Source organism: Triticum dicoccoides, chromosome 7A (genome assembly GCF_002162155.2).
Source record: "Triticum dicoccoides isolate Atlit2015 ecotype Zavitan chromosome 7A, WEW_v2.0, whole genome shotgun sequence".
Lineage (NCBI taxonomy): Eukaryota > Viridiplantae > Streptophyta > Magnoliopsida > Poales > Poaceae > Triticum > Triticum dicoccoides.
In genome coordinates, this window is record NC_041392.1 from 417930349 (window position 1) to 417947934 (window position 17586).

A 17586-nucleotide genomic window follows, 5' to 3' on the forward strand; every position below is an offset into this window, starting at 1 on the left:
GGGCACTACGCCAATGATTGTCCGGAGTTCAAGAACGGAAATGGCAATGGAAGCGCTGGGAAGAAGCCCAACCCTTTCAACAGGGGACAAGTGAACCACATGAACATGGAGGAGGTTGAAGAGCACCCAGATGCAGTTATCGGTAAGTTTTTCGTTTAAGTCATTTACCGCTCTTGTTCTATTTGATACTGGTGCATCGCATTCATACATTTCAAGGGGAATTGTGGACAAGTTTAAGTTACCCACCGTAGCCCTTAGGACACCCTTGTTAGTACGCTCACCAGGTGCAGAGTATATGGCCAGCCGATGGTGCAATCGGATACCTTTAACCATTGGTGGCCATGCTTTCCCCTCAGACCTAATAATTTTGGAGTCACAAGTATTGGATGTGATACTGGGAATGGATTGGTTATCGAAGTATGGAGGAAATATTGACTATGCTAGTAGGTCAATTCTTCTCACCACCCCGGAGGGAAAAAGGATCAAGTATGTATCTAGGCATGCGCCCAGGAGAACCCAAGTAAATTCTCTCTTAGGAGTTGTTCAGGAGGAAGTGCCTGATGTGAAGGATTACCCAGACATATTTCCAGAGAAGTTACCAGGCATGCCGCCAGATTGAGACATTGAGTTTTTGATAGAGTTATTGCCAGGCACCGGACCAATATCAAAGAGACCATACCGGATGCCCGCAAATGATCTGGAGGAGATTAAGAAGCAGATTAAGGAGTTATTGGAGAAAGGTACATTTGACGAAGGTCGTCACCATGGGGAGCCCCAGTGCTCTTGGTTGAGAAGAAGGATGGATCATTAAGAATGGTTGTTGATTATCGTGCGTTGAATGAAGTGACGATCAAGAACAAGTATCCACTGCTGATGATCAATGATTTTTTTGACCAGCTGCAAGGAGCTAAAGTATTCTCCAAGATCGATCTGCGTTCAGGATACCACCAGTTGAAGATCCGAGAACAGGATATACCTAAGACCGCCTTCACCACAAGGTACGGGCTATATGAGTATACGGTTATGTCATTTGGATTGACTAACGTCCCTGCCTATTTTATGAGGATGATGAACAAGGTATTCATGGAGTTCTTGGATAAGTTTGTTGTGGTGTTCATTGATGATATTTTGGTATACTCGAAGAATGAAGAGGAACACAAGGAGCATTTGCGTTTAGTTCTCGAGAAGCTCAAGGAACATCAGTTATATGCCAAGTTCAGCAAGTGTGAGTTTTGGTTGAAGGAAGCTGGATTTCTTGGACACGTTATATCAGGAGAAGGTATAGTAGTGGATCCCACCAAGGTTCAGTCAGTCACTGAGTGGTTGGCACCCACCTCAGTTGGAGAGATCCGCGGTTTTCTTGGACTCGCGGGATACTATCGGAGATTCATTGAGAATTTTTCCAAGATTGCAAAGCCTATGATGGCGTTGTTGAAGAAAGATACTAAGTTCAAATGGACAGAAGAATGTGAAGCAAGTTTCCAGGAGTTGAAGAAATATTTGGTTACAGCCCCGGTGCTGATTTTGCCAGATATACGCAAGGATTTCCAAGTGTATTGTGACGCATCTCGCTTAGGACTTGGAGGAGTACTTATGCAAGACGGAAGAATTTTTTCATATGCCTCACGACAGCTTCGACCACATGAGTTGAATTATGCCACGCATGATTTGGAGTTAGCAGCCATAGTGCATGCGCTCAAGACCTGGAGACATTTTCTTATTGGAAACTGTTGTGATGTGTACATGGATCATAAGAGTTTGAAGTACATTTTCACGCGGAAGGAGCTGAACCTCAGGCAAAGGAGATTGTTGGAGCTCATAAAGGATTATGATATGAAGTTGCACTATCATCCAGGTAAGGCCAATGTCATAGCAGACGCCTTGAGCTGGAAGAGTTACGCCAATACCCTCGTAAGCGGAGGATTGCCAAAGGAGTTAGCTGAGGATCTCAGGGAGCTTCATTTGGAGATAGTCCCTAGAGGTTTTGTTGCAGCAATGGAGGTTCAGTCAACATTATTGGGGAAGATTCGAGAAGCTCAGAAGGATGACAAAGAAATTGTCGAGATAAAGGAGAGAATGAGCAAAGGAAAAGCCAAAGGTTTTCAGGAGGATGAGCACGACACCTTGTGGTTTGAGGACCGTGTTTATGTGCCCAATAATGCAGAGATCAGGAAGTTGATACTTCAGGAAGCTCATGACTCGCCCTACTCAACACACCCTAGAAACACCAAGATGTATTTGGATTTGAAGGAGTGTTTCTGGTGGACTGGAATGAAGAAAGATATTGCCGAGTATGTGGCTGTATGTGACGTATGTCAGAAAGTGGAAGGCAGAACATAAGAAGCCAGCAAGATTACTGCAGCCTATGCCGATACCTGAATGGAAGTGGGACAAGCTTGGCATGGATTTCATCACTGGATTGCCCAGGACCCGATCGGGATATGATTCTATTTGGGTAGTAGTGGATCGTTTGACCAAAGTTGCTCACTTTATCCCAATGAAGACCACCTATACAAGTGCAAAGTTGGCCAAGATATATATGACCAGGATCGTATGTCTGCAAGGAGTTTCGAGGACCATCGTATCAGATAGAGGAACGCAGTTTACTTCAAAATTTTGGTACCAGCTACACCAGACTTTGGGTACCAGGCTAGAGTTCAGTACAGCTTTTCATCCGCAGACAGATGGACATACCGAGAGAGTCGATCAGATTCTGGAGGACATGTTGAGAGCTTGTGCACTAGATTATGGATCTAGTTGGGACGACAATTTACCCTATGCGGAGTTCTCATACAACAATACTATCAGGCCAGTTTGAAGATGGCACCTTTCAAAGCTTTGTATGGAAGGAGGTGCAGGACACCGTTGATGTGGGATGAAGTTGGAGACCGTCAGTTGTTTGGACCGGATTTGATTAAAGAGTCAGAAGAGAAGGTTAAGCTGATTCGAGATAGACTGAAGGTAGCTCGGTCCAGGCAGAAGAGTTATGCAGACTCAAAACGCAAGGAGATATTCTATGAAATCGGAGACAGAGCATATCTTCGTGTGTCACCACTACGAGGAGTTAAACGCTTTGGAGTAAAGGGAAAGTTATCCCTGAGATTTGTAGGACCATACCGAGTTTTGGAACGTATGGGAGAGGTGGCCTACAAGTTGGAGTTACCCGAAGGACTGTCAGGAGTTCATGATGTGTTTCACGTTTCCCAGTTAAAGAAGTGCCATGCTGAAATGGTCGATATCCCTCTGAGAGATACAGTGCCCCTGGAAGCAATTCAGTTGGATAGTGATCTGACCTATGAGGAGAAACCCATCAAGATTCTCAAGTTTGCCTGCCGAGTTACACGCAGCAAGGTTATCAAGTTTTGCAAAGTTCAGTGGAGCCACCATACCGAGGATGAAGCCACCTGGGAACGAGAAGATGATCTACGGAAAGACCACCCACACCAATTTTCTAGCCAACCCGAATCTCGAGGGCGATATTCATCTTAAGGGGGGGGGGAAGGTTTGTAACATCCCAAATTTTCAATTTGGAATGTTATAAATAGGTCATTCATGCATATCATATTTTATTGCATTTTGTTTCCTAGAAAATCCTAAGTAACTCAAGGACCCACGGAGAGAGTTGGGGATTTCACGATTTTCATATTTGAATTTTTTTTCAAATATCGAAACAAGTATCATTTTGGTTTTAATTATTTTTCCCTTCGAAAATATTTCATATTAAAATATATGAGAGGAGATAATATGTATTCTCCAAAATAAAATAAATATTGGAGGAAAATGTTAAAATCAAATAAATAATTTTATTTGGATTTTATTGCTATTTTATTTTGAAATAGGAAAATATGCGTTTTTCAAAATGGCATTAGAGGCCCAAATAAATGTTCACTTTGTCCGCAATATTATTAGAGGACCGTGAAAATTTATTTCAGGATTTTTGGACTCCGTTTAGTATTTCTTTTGTTAGTTTTTTCGCGTCGGGATTATAAAAAAAAGTCAACCGACCTATCGGGCCGTGCCCGAGCCGGACTCGTCCAAGCTCGGGCTTTATAAGCCCAAGCCCGAGGCGCCCCGAGGCCCTGCCGCCGCTGCCCCAAACCCTAACCCTAACGCCGCCTGCCGCCTCGCCGGAGTTCGCCCCGCCGGTTCTCGTCGGTTTTGTTTTCGATAAAAACCCTAGATCGGTTTTATTTTTAGATCGGTTTTTGTTCGGTTTTCTTCGGTTTAGTTAAATAGAGGAAGTTCGTCCGAACGTTCGTTTTAATGAACGTTGTTCATCAGTTAGCCGCAGACAATGAACGTTCGTTCGTTAGCCTGTTCGTCTCGTTTTATTTTCCAGGGTTTTTCCGCGATTATTTTCGATCGTGATTTCTGCCCTGATCTTCGTTTTAGTTTATCTTTTCACTCGTTTATCCAAATCAGGTGAAACAAGCGCCTAGATCTTCGTCCTGAAGCCCTCTTTCTGTTTAACCAACTTCAACAAGATTTTGGTACTGTAAAATTTGACTTTAGTCCAGATTAGTAAATGGATCTTGTTTCTTTCGTAGTTTGAGTTTCGTTGCTCCGTTTGATTTGATTCTTTTTGCAAACCGGAGTTCTTCAGTTGAACTTTCTGGTTATATCTTCTTATTTGAGTTTTACCCGTGCATCTTTGCTTGAGTGCCTATGTATGCTATTGTTTGTTTGCGATAGAATTCCCGGAGTGCGAAGCATGCTACTACGAGTCACTAGGTTTTGGGATCGTCAGCAAGGCAAGTAACACATTGATCATACTCTTTTCATACCTAGTTTTCATGCATTAGTTACAGTCCTCAAACACTGCATGATTAGGATGTGTTTAACTTGTTGGTATTGGGAAGTAGATGATGAGGTAGAACCTATTACCTATTTTATTATCAAACCTTGGGAGTTACTTCTACGTTATGCTTATATTGACATGCTATGCTCGTAGACGTAGATTGGGTTTGAGTGTATCCATGACATATGTGAGATTGTTAACTAATGGTACAACTCAAGGTGGCACCTTTAATACACATCTGGGTGGATTGTTGGTTTGGGCACCTGGGGTTATACCAGTGTTGTCCTAGGAGATCCCGGGGTTATACCGTGTGATCCTCCTATGGTCCGCCACCCAGGCTCAAAGGGATCATAAGGTTCTTCATGCTAGAAACTTATGTGTGCAGCCACAAGCTATTATGGGCTCTACCATAGTTGAGTACGTTGCGTGACCTCTTCCAGTGGTAGGCTAGAGGATGTAGGGGATGTAGGTTGGTACTGTCTACTCGGGGTTAGAGTTAATGCTTCTGAAAGACTGTGTCTCGGTCATCCGTTTCTCAAACACCATGTAGTGCGAGAAATCCAACGAAGGAGATCGAGTCTTGTGGGGAAAAGTGCGCAAACCTCTGTAGGGTGTACAAACTAATCATGGTTAGCCGTGTCCCCGGTTATGGACAACTTGAGTATCTGGTACTTGAATTATTGGTATGATCTCATCACTCTAAATTAATTTGTTGGGTTTCTAATGTACACTTTTTAATTGGGATTGAGATGGGGGTACCATTCTCAATGTTTCAACCACAATGATAGTTAAATAAAATATATTCCTTTGTTGTAGAAAAAAATTAGCTTTTCGCAAAAACATTATAACCATAGAGCCTCCACCAGCCATATATGCATATAGTGATATCATTTATCTATTCATTGCTCTACTATGTTATATTGCCAGCATATTCCATGTGCTAACCCGTTTTCGGGCTGCAACATATCATGTTGCAAACTTTTCAGACGAGGAGTAAGGTGAGCTAAGTCGTTTGTCATGCACTCAGCTATGTCGTTGGAGTTGATGGACTCACTTTATCTTCCAAGCCTTCCGATGTTATCTTATCTAGATGGCCTTAAGCCATATTTATTGTAATAAGTTCTCTTTTGAGAGATTCGATGTAATAAGTGTGTGATTGCTAGTCTGTTATAAATCCTTCGAGTACTGTGTGTGTCAGCATTACCGATCCAGGGGTGACACTGAACACAGAGATTTGACCGTCTGAGGTCGGATCGCTACACCACGGCATGTTGATTCCACTCCATGATACCATGCCAAGTTTCATGAATTTCAGACGAGTTTTCGATTTACTAGAATTTAAAAGCCAGGTATCTCTACATTTTGCCGGCAATCAACAATGCCCTGGTGTTTGAAATTCATTCCCATTTCTTGCATGGGACCTAAGTATGCACCCAAGGACACAAATTTGATTTTTCAACCAATTTATATGCACCGGAGCATGTGCATGTATTTCAAATTTGAATTATGCACATAAAATGCCTAGAAAACCCAGTTAATGTATAAAAATGTCCAAACGAACCCCGAAATATTCCAAAACTTAACACAACACTCTTGTTGTTCGATGTTGGCACTACAAAAATTTTGAAAGCAATAAGAGGCAACGAATATCGTTTCATCCCCAAAGGTGGCACCTTCCGTATCGAAAACATCAGGCTTGTTGTGAGAAGCTCTGGTTTGTGAGAAGCTTATACCCAAACCTGCCCCAAATAGGACAATTTTTTTACAATGACATGTTGATGCCGCTCTATGATACCATGCCAAGTTGCATGAATTTCAGATGAGTTCTAGATTTACTAGAATTTAAAAGCCAGGCATCTCAACGTTTTGCCGGCAATCAACAGTGCCCTGGTGTTTGAAATTCATTCCCATTTCTTGCATGGGACCTAAGCATGCACCCAAGGACACAGATTTGATTTTTCAACCAATTTATATGCACCGGAGCATGTGCATGTATTTAAAATTTGAATTATGCACATAAAATGCCTAGAAAACCTAGTTAATGTATAAAAATGTCCAAACGAACCCCGAAATTTTTCAAAACTTAACACAACACTCCTGTTGTTCTATGTTGGCACTAGAAAAATTTTAAAAGCAATAAGAGGCAACGGATATCGTTTTGTGCCCAAAGGTGGCACGTTCCATACCGAAACCATGACGCTTGTTGTGAGAAGCTCTGGTTTTTGAGAAGCTTATACCCAAACCTGCCCCAAATGGGACAAATATTTTACCACGGCATGTTGATGCCGCTCCATGACACCATGCCAAGTTTCATGAATTTTAGACGAGTTCTAGATTTACTATAATTTAAAAACCAGGTATCTCAATGTTTTGCCGGCAATCAACAGTGCTCTGGTGTTTGAAATTCATTCCCATTTCTTGCATGGGACCTAAGCATGCATCCAAGGACACATATTTGACTTTTCAACCAATTTATATGCACCAGAGCTTGTGCATGTAGTTTAATTTTGAATTGTGCACCTGAAATGTCTAGAAAACGAGTTTAATGTATAAAATGTCCAAACGAACACTGAGTAATTCCAATTTTTTTACGACACACATATAGTTTCATGTTCACTGCATATAAAAGGTCTAGCAATGTAAACAACGTCCATTGCCGCTGTGACCCCATTATGTAATTCAAATCAAGATGAGAAATCAAGTAGATCCCACACAATTTATTATCACCAACCGTGTGAGATGTAGTACACAATATCCTAGAGCACTGTGGGTGTATAGTACGCCTATGGCTTACGTGAGAAGGTGCGTCGGCTACAGTCCACAGCTGGCGTGTCAAGCACACTAGCGCTCCCCAAATACTCCCGCCTCTGCATCCCTCGCAATCTCGAAAATATTACTGCCTCGTAATCTCAAAAATATCTACGCGGATGTGGTGCCAGGTAGCAGGACGATGCGCTATGGTGTGGAGTTTAGCTGGGCGTTGCCACTTTAAGTAGCGCATTTCGGTGAGGCCAAGCGTCCGAGTGCGTCATTAAGTCGCCGGAGTTGGTTCCTCGGGCACCAAGCCTCTTAATGATGGCATACGGACGAATGGCATGAATGCAGGCAGCTGACGCCAGTTGGGAACGCATCGCGCGACGGTGCGAGGGACGAGGGTTTTTGGTGTGCCAGGGTAGTCAGCTTCGGTCAGGGCAACGTTGGAGATGCCCTTTGCTCACATGCAATCCCCACATGTCATTGAAAAAGCAAGATGACCTGACATGGTCTCAGGTCCTGGGGATGCAGTTGGCCGCGCTACAACACTTCACGGACGAATCACGGCGCGTGCGCACTTCGGTGCCCCATGCATCCTCGATGAGCCGGGTGTTGATCTGCTGGTCGTGCCATAGCGCTAACGCCCCCCTCGGCACCCTGAAGCTAACCGTGTCCAGCAACGATGAGCGTGTCGCTCACCACGGTCGTCGTGTCTAGAGGTGGTGCAAGAGCTGCACCACGTTCCTAGGCCCCCACGACCCACATGAACGGTTGTCGGTGGTGAGGAGGTTGTGCGCCAACTACTCCATTGGACTAGTCTGCACCACATCATCCCGACAGGTGTGCCCCACATGTCGGTTTCCTTGTTTTCCCAGCCAAATTCAAGCGTCAGTGCTCCGTGTTGCGCATTAGGCGCAGAACAAGTGGTTTTTGTGCCCTGGTTCAAATGTGGTACAATACCAAGTTGTTACCCTAGCCTCAAGTGTGGTGATTTTGGGTACGGTACCACCCTTTTCCTTTTCAACTAGTGAAGCGTAACACTTGATTAAGTAGCCGGATGGTGTGCTAATGTAGGTGTCCGACTGTTTCAAGGAATAACTGAGGTGTGCCCAATCCGTGCCCACATTTAGGGGTCCAACTTACCATGTTCCGGCAGTAGTAACTATACTAGTCCCTGCGTACTCCCTCTATTTTTATTTACTCCGCATTTTAGCTTTGCTCAAAGTCAAACTTTGTAAACTTTGACAAAGTTTATAGACATAAGTAATAACATATACAATAACAAATCAATACCATTAGATTCATTATTGAATATACTTTCACATCATATAGATTTGCTATTGTAAATGTTCATATTTTTTCTATAAATTTGGTCAAATTTTATGAAGTTTGACTTCAGTCAAGCCTAATATGCAGAGTAAATAGAAACAGAGGGAGTATCTTACTCCGTGACCAAGAGAAAGGGAAAACGAAACAAATTATTGTTTATTTGTGTCATTCAAGTATAATCATGTGGCGTTGCTTATTTCTCATTCCTCTCCAACCCTCTTCTCCATCGATCATGCTGCCCTCCGGTCGAGTCCGTCCTCCCGCATGCCTCATTTGAACATTCTGCCGAGTATCATTCGCATGTGGGCCTTGACCATGCTTGTATTTCCAATGTTGTAATTTGTCCGACATGCATGCGGGAAAACGGTTTGTTTAAAGTTTCACTTTCCCTCCACTATCTGTCGCTTCCCATCTTAGTTTTGACATCCCATTCGGTTCATGCCCTGACACATCTTGACGAGATCAATTTATGCTGAGAGATCAAGTGTGTGTTGTGCAAGGTGATAAAGGTTTGGTGTGTTTCTATGATAGAAATGACCCGGGGGGGTCTGTGGGGATCAGAGGGAGTATATTGTATGTTCAAAAGCGAAACAAATGTACTATACCCACCCTAGTCCTCTTTCAATCGATCTCCGGACCCCGAGATGAAACCGAGAGAGAGTAAGTGGGTGAATGTGTGATACCTAAGGCAGATTCAAAATTTTGAACAGGTGATCATAGCATCAGCAAATCATATATAAAGGGTATTCAATGTTTGTTTCGCTTTTGAACATACAACATACTCCCTCCGATCCTTTCTAGTTTACATATAAGTTTTATGTGTAGTCAAAGTATCTCTACTTTGATCAAACTTACAGAAAAAAGTATTAACATTCAACAACACCCAATCAATATTGTTAGATTCGTACGTACTCCTAGATTTGTATTCAAACAGAGATGGTTTCCAATTTGTTTTCAAACACGTGAATGTGCTTATTCTTGCGCATGCTCTTCCTACTAGTATTTCGCCACGTATAGCCTGTCCAATAATAACTTTTCTAAGCTCCCTGCCCAATAGTACTAGTGGAGTACTGACAACATCTGCAGTAGAGTATGCAGTGCTCATAGTGCTAGTAGTGTACTCCCTCTGCTTTTATTTACTCCACATAAAACGGAGGGAGTACTAGTAACACTCGGTCGACCTCTCTCTCTCTCTCTCTCTTTCTTCTAGTAGTAGTATAAATGACGTGGGCGGGGGAGGGGGAGGGACATCGGTTTGCCCTCAACTGCGGTCCCACAAGCGAGCGAAAACACAAGACGAAGCGCATTCCATTCAGTGAGCGACGTGGAGGGTCCAGCTTGCCGGGGCGCAACGCAAATGCGACAAGAGCGATGTATAGTCAAAATCGAATGACCGGTCATCACCAAAACCAGTATTCACACCAGAACCCTTGCTGCTCGGCCTACGCCAGCCACTGCCCCAAAACCACACCTCCTTTCCAGCCGATTCCCCCACCTTTTGATCCCCTAGCCCGCACCAAGCATCGCCTAGTTCGCAGGAAAGCCATGGCGTGCCGCAAGATCACGTACTACAAGATGCTGACACCGGAGCGCCACGCGGAAATTGCGGCGATGGTCGGTGCCACAGACCTGCATTCACAAGCTTGCTTTGCGGCGGGCCAATCCCCGAGTTCTCTGGAGCCAAGCTCCGAGGAGGAGGAAGCTGATCCAATGTTCATGGCAGAGGTCGCGGCGCAGAAGACCCCCAATGTGTATGAGACAATGGACGTCGACTTCGTGCCGGCGTACGGGACCCCCATGGTGCAGGCGGACCAGCGGTTCAACCTGGCGATACTAAAGGAGGATCGGGAGGCGGAGGCTCAACTCGACACGGAGCGCGCGGATGCCGCTGCCATCGAGGCCCTCCTGCAGGCAGAACCGGATGTCGTGGATGTGAACCGGTCGGTGGAGGCTTAACTTGACGCAGAGCGTGTGGATGCCACTGCCATCAAGGCCCTCCTGCAGGTGGAACCGGACGTCCTGGACTTGAACAGGGTGGCGGAGGTTTAACTTGACGCGGAGCGCGCGGATGCCGCTACCATCGAGGCCCTCCTGCAGGCGGAACCAGATGTCCTGGACTTGAACCGGGCGGTGCTCGTGTCCGTGCAGAGCGCCCGCACGCTCCGTGTGAACGAGTAGCTGGAGGCCGAGGACAAGCACGGTGCGGAGACACACGTCGGCAGCTACAGCTGCTTCGCACCGGCAGCCAAAGACGACGAGGCCGTCTCATTCCGCGAGCAATGATAATTTTTCTTTATGTTGTTGTTTTTAGGGATCTTTTGCTGTGTAAAAACATACATTTATGCAAGTCGTCTGACTTTCATCATTTTGGTCAGTCGACCATTTCAGGCTGTTGGATGAATATCCTACGTTCCCTAACCCTTCTTCCTCACCTCTTCTTCTTCCCCAACAGATCACCGCACGGGCCGTAAGGATCTTCCCCAACATGCGGTTGGATAAACATACTGTATGAACGAAAATTATGTGTTAGTGGTAGGATGGCTGAGTTTGGTTTGATCATATGCGGCAGCACATGTCAGTGAGGGTGCGTTCCCTTGGTTGGGTTTGCGGCATGCAGGAGCGACTGTGTGAGGGTGCGGTGCGACCGCGACAGCCGTGTGCAAGTGTACCTCCTTTTCATTTTGAAAACTTTAGGCAAGCTTGGCAAAAATGTGTGACGAAGTATGGTAATGCAAGGCCTAGACCCAAACAGGATACAAGTACGTACGTAGGAGTACTACTTGTGTTGAAAAAAAAGAAAGGCAGGGTTTTTCACGGGATTGATTGATACAAATCCTCGTTTGACATGCCAATTAATGTGTATTTTTTCTCCAATGCCCAAAGAGCTAACCATCTCACTCCTCATTGTTCGATTAATGCAGTGTCATGCAAACCAACCTTCTCACTTCCACATGCATGCAAGGGTATATTAATGTCCTTGCACTACAAAAAAAGACACATTCGTGACATTTTGGGCCGAACGATTTTTTTTCTGCCATGCTTATGACACTTATATGGCGATAATTGTGACAAAACCCGATATCATCATAGATATTGTCGGCTCCTACTTCTATGACAAAAATCATGACAGAAAATGGGCTTTTCATCCTAGGCGGGCAGGAGACGCAGCTGCATGACATTCTTTGGGCCGTCCATGACGGAAAAAAAATGTGGTAGAAGCGAGGGCGAGGAAAATATCGGGGAGTTCCCGGTTACGGTGGGTGGTTGGGGCCGAGTGATGCACGGAGGTTTGCGCATTTCTCTCGTACACGTACGCGCGCGTGTGTGAGGCGTTGCGCTCTAAATGAACCCGAGCGAGGCGTTGGGCTCTAACTGAACCCGAGAGATTGCACTACACTAGTACGCGTCGGTGCTATACAAACGGTTTTTAACCCCTTTCCGCGACGGCATTTGGAACCGTTGCCTAGTGAGTATGTCGATAGGGGGGTCCTTCCCACATGACCCAGAAACCTTCGGGGATAGGGAGCCTTGATGCATACAGTTGTCCCTATATAACCGTTTTCGATATCTCGAATATCCCAAACGCTTCATCCTTGCTAATCGTTTGTGCTTGCATTTCCATCACAGTCGGAGTTTTGTGGTTTTACCTAAAACCAGGCAGATTTCAAGCACAAGAGCTTTCCAGGCAGATTCCAGGCATGAGAGTTTTACGATGCCTGGCACATCACAAACAGTTCATGATTATGAACCGTGTACCATAGCTAGACAATCACACACGTTTAGTTTCCCCGCACAGTATGTGATAGTGTCTGACATCACACACGCTTTGCAAACGGCATTGTGTGCATGCTTGCACACGTTTCCTCTCTGTGAACCGTCTCGGATTATGGTGTATATCGCAAAGGTTTGTGTTTTACCAACCGTGTGTGCCGTAATTGAAGGAAATATGCCCTAGAGGCCATAATAAAATTGTTATTTATATTTCCTTATATCATGATAAATGTTTATTATTCATGCTAGGATTGAATTAACCGGAAACTTAGTACATGTGTGAATACATAGACAAACAGAGTATCACTAGTATGCCTCTACTTGACTAGCTCGTTGATCAAATATGGTTAAGTTTCCTAACCATGGACAAAGAGTTGTCATTTGATAAACGGGATCACATCATTAGAGAATGATGTGATTGACTTGATCCATCTGTTAGCTTAGCATGATGATCATTTAGTTTACTGCTATTGCTTTCTCCATAACTTATACATGTTCCTATGAGTATGAGATTATGCAACTCCCGAATACCGGAGGAACACTTAGTGTGCTATCAAACATCACAATGTAACTGCATGACTATAAAGATGCTCTATAGGTGTCTCCGATGGTGTTTGTTGAGTTGGCATAGACCGAGATTAGGATTTGTCACTTCGTGTATCAGAGAGGTATCTCTGGGCCCTCTCGGTAATGCACATCACTATAAGCCTTGCAAGCAGTGTGACTAATGAGTTAGTTGTGGTATGATGCATTATGGAACGAGTAAAGAGACTTGCCAGTAACGAGATTGAACTAGGTATTGAGATACCGACGATCGAATCTCGGGCAAGTAACATACCGATGACAAAGGGAACAACGTATGTTGTTATGCGGTTTGGCCGATAAAGATCTTCATAGAATATGTGAGAGCCAATATGAACATCCACGTTCCGCTATTGGCTACTAACCGGAGACGTGTCTTGGTCATGTCTACATAGTTCTCGAACCCGTAGGGTCCGCATGCTTAACGTTCGGTGATTATCGATATTATGAGTTTATGTGTTTTGATGTACTGAAGGTAGTTCGGAGTCCCGGATATGATCACGGACATGACGAGGAGTCTCGAAATGGTCGAGACATAAAGAATGATATATTGGACGACTATATTCGGACACCGAAAGTGTTCCGGGTGATTTCGGAGAAAATTGGAGTGCCGGAGGATTACCGGAAACCCCCCGGGGATTGATTGGGCCTACATGGGCCATAGGGAAGAGGGGAGGCATCCCACAAGGGTCAGCCGCACCCCATCCCTATAGGGAGTCCGAATTGGACTAGGGAGGGGGCGCACCCCCCTTTCCTTCTCCTCTTCCTCTCCTTTCCCTCTTTCCCCTTCTCCTCCTAGTAGGACTAGGAAAGGAGGAATCCTACTCCTACTAGGAGGAGGATTCCTCCTCCCTTGGCTCGCCCCTAGGGCTGGCTGGCCACCCCCTTGCTCCTTTATATATGGGGGCAGGGGGGCACCCTAGTACACACAAGTTGATTGCTTTTAGCCGTGTGTGGTGCCCCCTCCACCATAATCCACCTCGGTCATATCGTCGTAGTGCTTAGGCGAAGCCCTGCGCTGGTAGCTTCATCATCACCGTCATCACGACATCATGCTGATGAAGCTCTCCCTCGACACTCACCTGGATCAAGAGTTCGCGGGACGTCACCGAGCTGAACGTGTGCAGATCGCGGAGGTGCCATACTTTCGGTGCTAGGATCGGTTGGGTCGTGAAGACGTTCGACTACATCAACCGCATTGTCATAACACTTCCGCTTATGGTCTACGAGGGTACGTGGACAACACTCTTCCCTCTCGTTGCTATGCATCACCATGATAGATCTTGCGTGTGCGTAGGAAATTTTTTGAAATTACTGCGTTCCCCAACAGTGGCATCCGAGCCAGGTTTATGCGTAGATGTTATATGCATGAGTAGAACACAGAGGAGTTGTGGGCGTGGGTATATACATATTGCTTGCCGTCACTAGTTGATGCTTGATTCAGCGGTATTGTTGGATGAAGCGGCTCAAACTGACATTACGTGTACTGCTGTAGTAATCTGTAGCCAGCACAAGATCTGGAGCCCAAAAAATTCTAAAATAAATTGCTGGACGTGTGGAATTTATCTATTAATCATCTGCAAAAAGAATTAACTAAATATCACTTTCCAAATAAAAATGACAGCAGTTCTCGTGAGTGCTAAAGTTTCTGTTTTTTACAGCAAGTTCAACAAGACTTTCCCCAAGTCTTCCCAACGGTTCTACTTGGCACAAACACTAATTAAACACAAAAAACACTACCAAAACAGAGGCTAGATAATTTATTTATTACTAAACAGGAGCAAAAAGCAAGGAATAAAAATAAAATTGGGTTGCCTCCCAACAAGCGCTATCGTTTAACGCCCCTAGCTAGGCATAACAAGCAAGAATAGATCTAGGTATTGCCATCTTTGGTAGGCAATCCATAAGTGGCTCTAATAATAGATTCATAAGGTAATTTAATTTTGTTTCTAGGAAAGTGTTCCATGCCTTTCCTTAATGGAAATTAGAATCTAATATTTCCTTCCTTCATATCAATAATCGCACCAATCTTCTAAGGAAAGGTCTACCAAGAATAATAGGACATGAAGGATTGCAATTTATGTCAAGAACGATAAAATCTACGGGCACATAATTTCTATTTGCAACAATAATAACATCATTAATTCTTCCCATAGGTTTCTTAATAGTGGAATCCGCAAGGTGCAAGTTTAGAGAGCAATCATCAAAATCACGGAAACCTAACAAATCACACAAAGTCTTTGGAATTGTGGAAACACTAGCACCCAAATCACATAAAGCATAGCATTCATGATCTTTAATTTTAATTTTAATAGTTGGTTCCCACTCATCATAAAGTTTTCTAGGGATAGAAACTTCCAATTCAAGTTTTTCTTCACAAGATTGCATTAAGGCATCAACGATATGTTTAGTAAACGCTTTATTTTGACTATAAGCGTGAGGAGAATTTAGCACGGATTACAACAAGGAAATACAATCAATCAAAGAGCAATTTTCATAGTTAAATTTCTTGAAATCCATAATAGTGAGTTTAGCAACATCTAGGGTTTTAATTTCTTCAATCCCACTTTTATCAATTTTAGCATCAAGATCAAAAGATTCAGAATTCTTGGAACGCCTTCTAGGTAAAGGTGGATCACATTCAGACCCATCATTATCAAGATTCATATTGCAAAACAAAGATTTAATATGGGACACATCAATAACTTTTAGATCTTCATCATTATTTTCATAGGAACTAGAAGAACACGCTTTTATAAAGGCATCTTTCTTAGCACGCATCCTAGCGGTTCTTTCTTTGCACTCATCAATGGAAATTCTCATGGCTTTGAGAGACTCATTGATATCATGCTTAGGTGGAATAGATCTAAGTTTCAAAGAATCAACATCAAGAGCAATTCTATCAATGTTCCTAGCCAAATCATCAATCTTAAGCAATTTTTCTTCAATCATAGCATTAAAATTCTTTTGCGAAGTAATAAATTCTTTAAGATTAGATTCAAAATCAGAGGGCATCTTATTATAATTTCCATAAGAATTGTTGTAGGAATTACCATAATTATTAGAGGGATTACTAGGATAAGGCCTAGGGGTGAAATTTCCTCTATACGCGTTATTACTAAAATTGTTCCTACCAACAAAATTCACATCCATAGATTCATTATTATTCTCAATCAAAGTATACAAGTGCATATCATTAGGATCAGAAGAAACACTCTTATTAGCAAATAATTTCATAAGTTTATCCATCTTTCCACTCAAAACATTAATTTCTTCTATCACATGCACCTTTTTATTAGTAGATCTTTCAGTATGCCATTGAGAATAATTAACCATAATATTATCTAGGAGTTTAGTAGCTTCTCGTAAAGTGATTTCCATAAAAGTGCCTCCCACGGCCGAATCTAAAAGATTTCTAGAAGCAAAATTCAATCCGGCATAAATTTTTTGTATAATCATCCACAAATTTAAACCATGAGTAGGGCAATTACGTATAATTAATTTCATTCTCTCCCAAGCTTGTGCAACATGTTCATGATCAAGTTGCTTAAAGTTCATAATATCATTTCTAAGAGAGATGATCTTAGCGGGAGGAAAATACTTAGAGATAAAAGCATCTTTGCACTTGTTCCATGAATCAATACTATTTTTAGCCAAAGACGAAAACTAAGCTTTAGCATGATATCTAAGCGAAAAAGGAAATAGCTTCAATTTAACAATATCATTATCCACATCTTTCTTCTTTTGCATGTCACACAAATCAACAAAGCTATTTAGATGGGTAGCGGCATCTTCACTAGGAAGGCCGGAGAACGGATCTTTCATAACAAGATTCAACAAAGTAGCATTAATTTCACAAGATTCAGCATCGGTAAGAGGAGCAATCGGAGTGCTAATAAAATCATTGTTGTTGGTATTGGTGAAGTCACACAATTTAGTATTATCTTGAGCCATCGTGACAAGCAAGCAAACTAACACACAAGCAAACAAAAAGCAAGCGAACAAAAAGAGGCAAAAGAGGGAGGATAGAGAAAGAGAGGGCGAATAAAACGGCAAGGGTGAAGTGGGGGAGAGGAAAACAAGAGGCAAATGGCAAATAATGTAATGCGGGAGATAAGGGTATGTGATGGGTACTTGGTATGTTCACTTTTGCGTAGACCTCCCCGGCAACGGCGCCAGAAATCCTTATTGCTACCTCTTTTAGCACTGCGTTGGTTTTCCCCGAAGAAGAAGGGATGATGCAACAAAGTAGCGTAAGTATTTCCCTCAGTTTTTGAAAACCAAGGTATCAATCCAGTAGGAGGCTACGCCTGAGTCCCTCGCACCTGCACAAAACAAATACATCCTCGCAA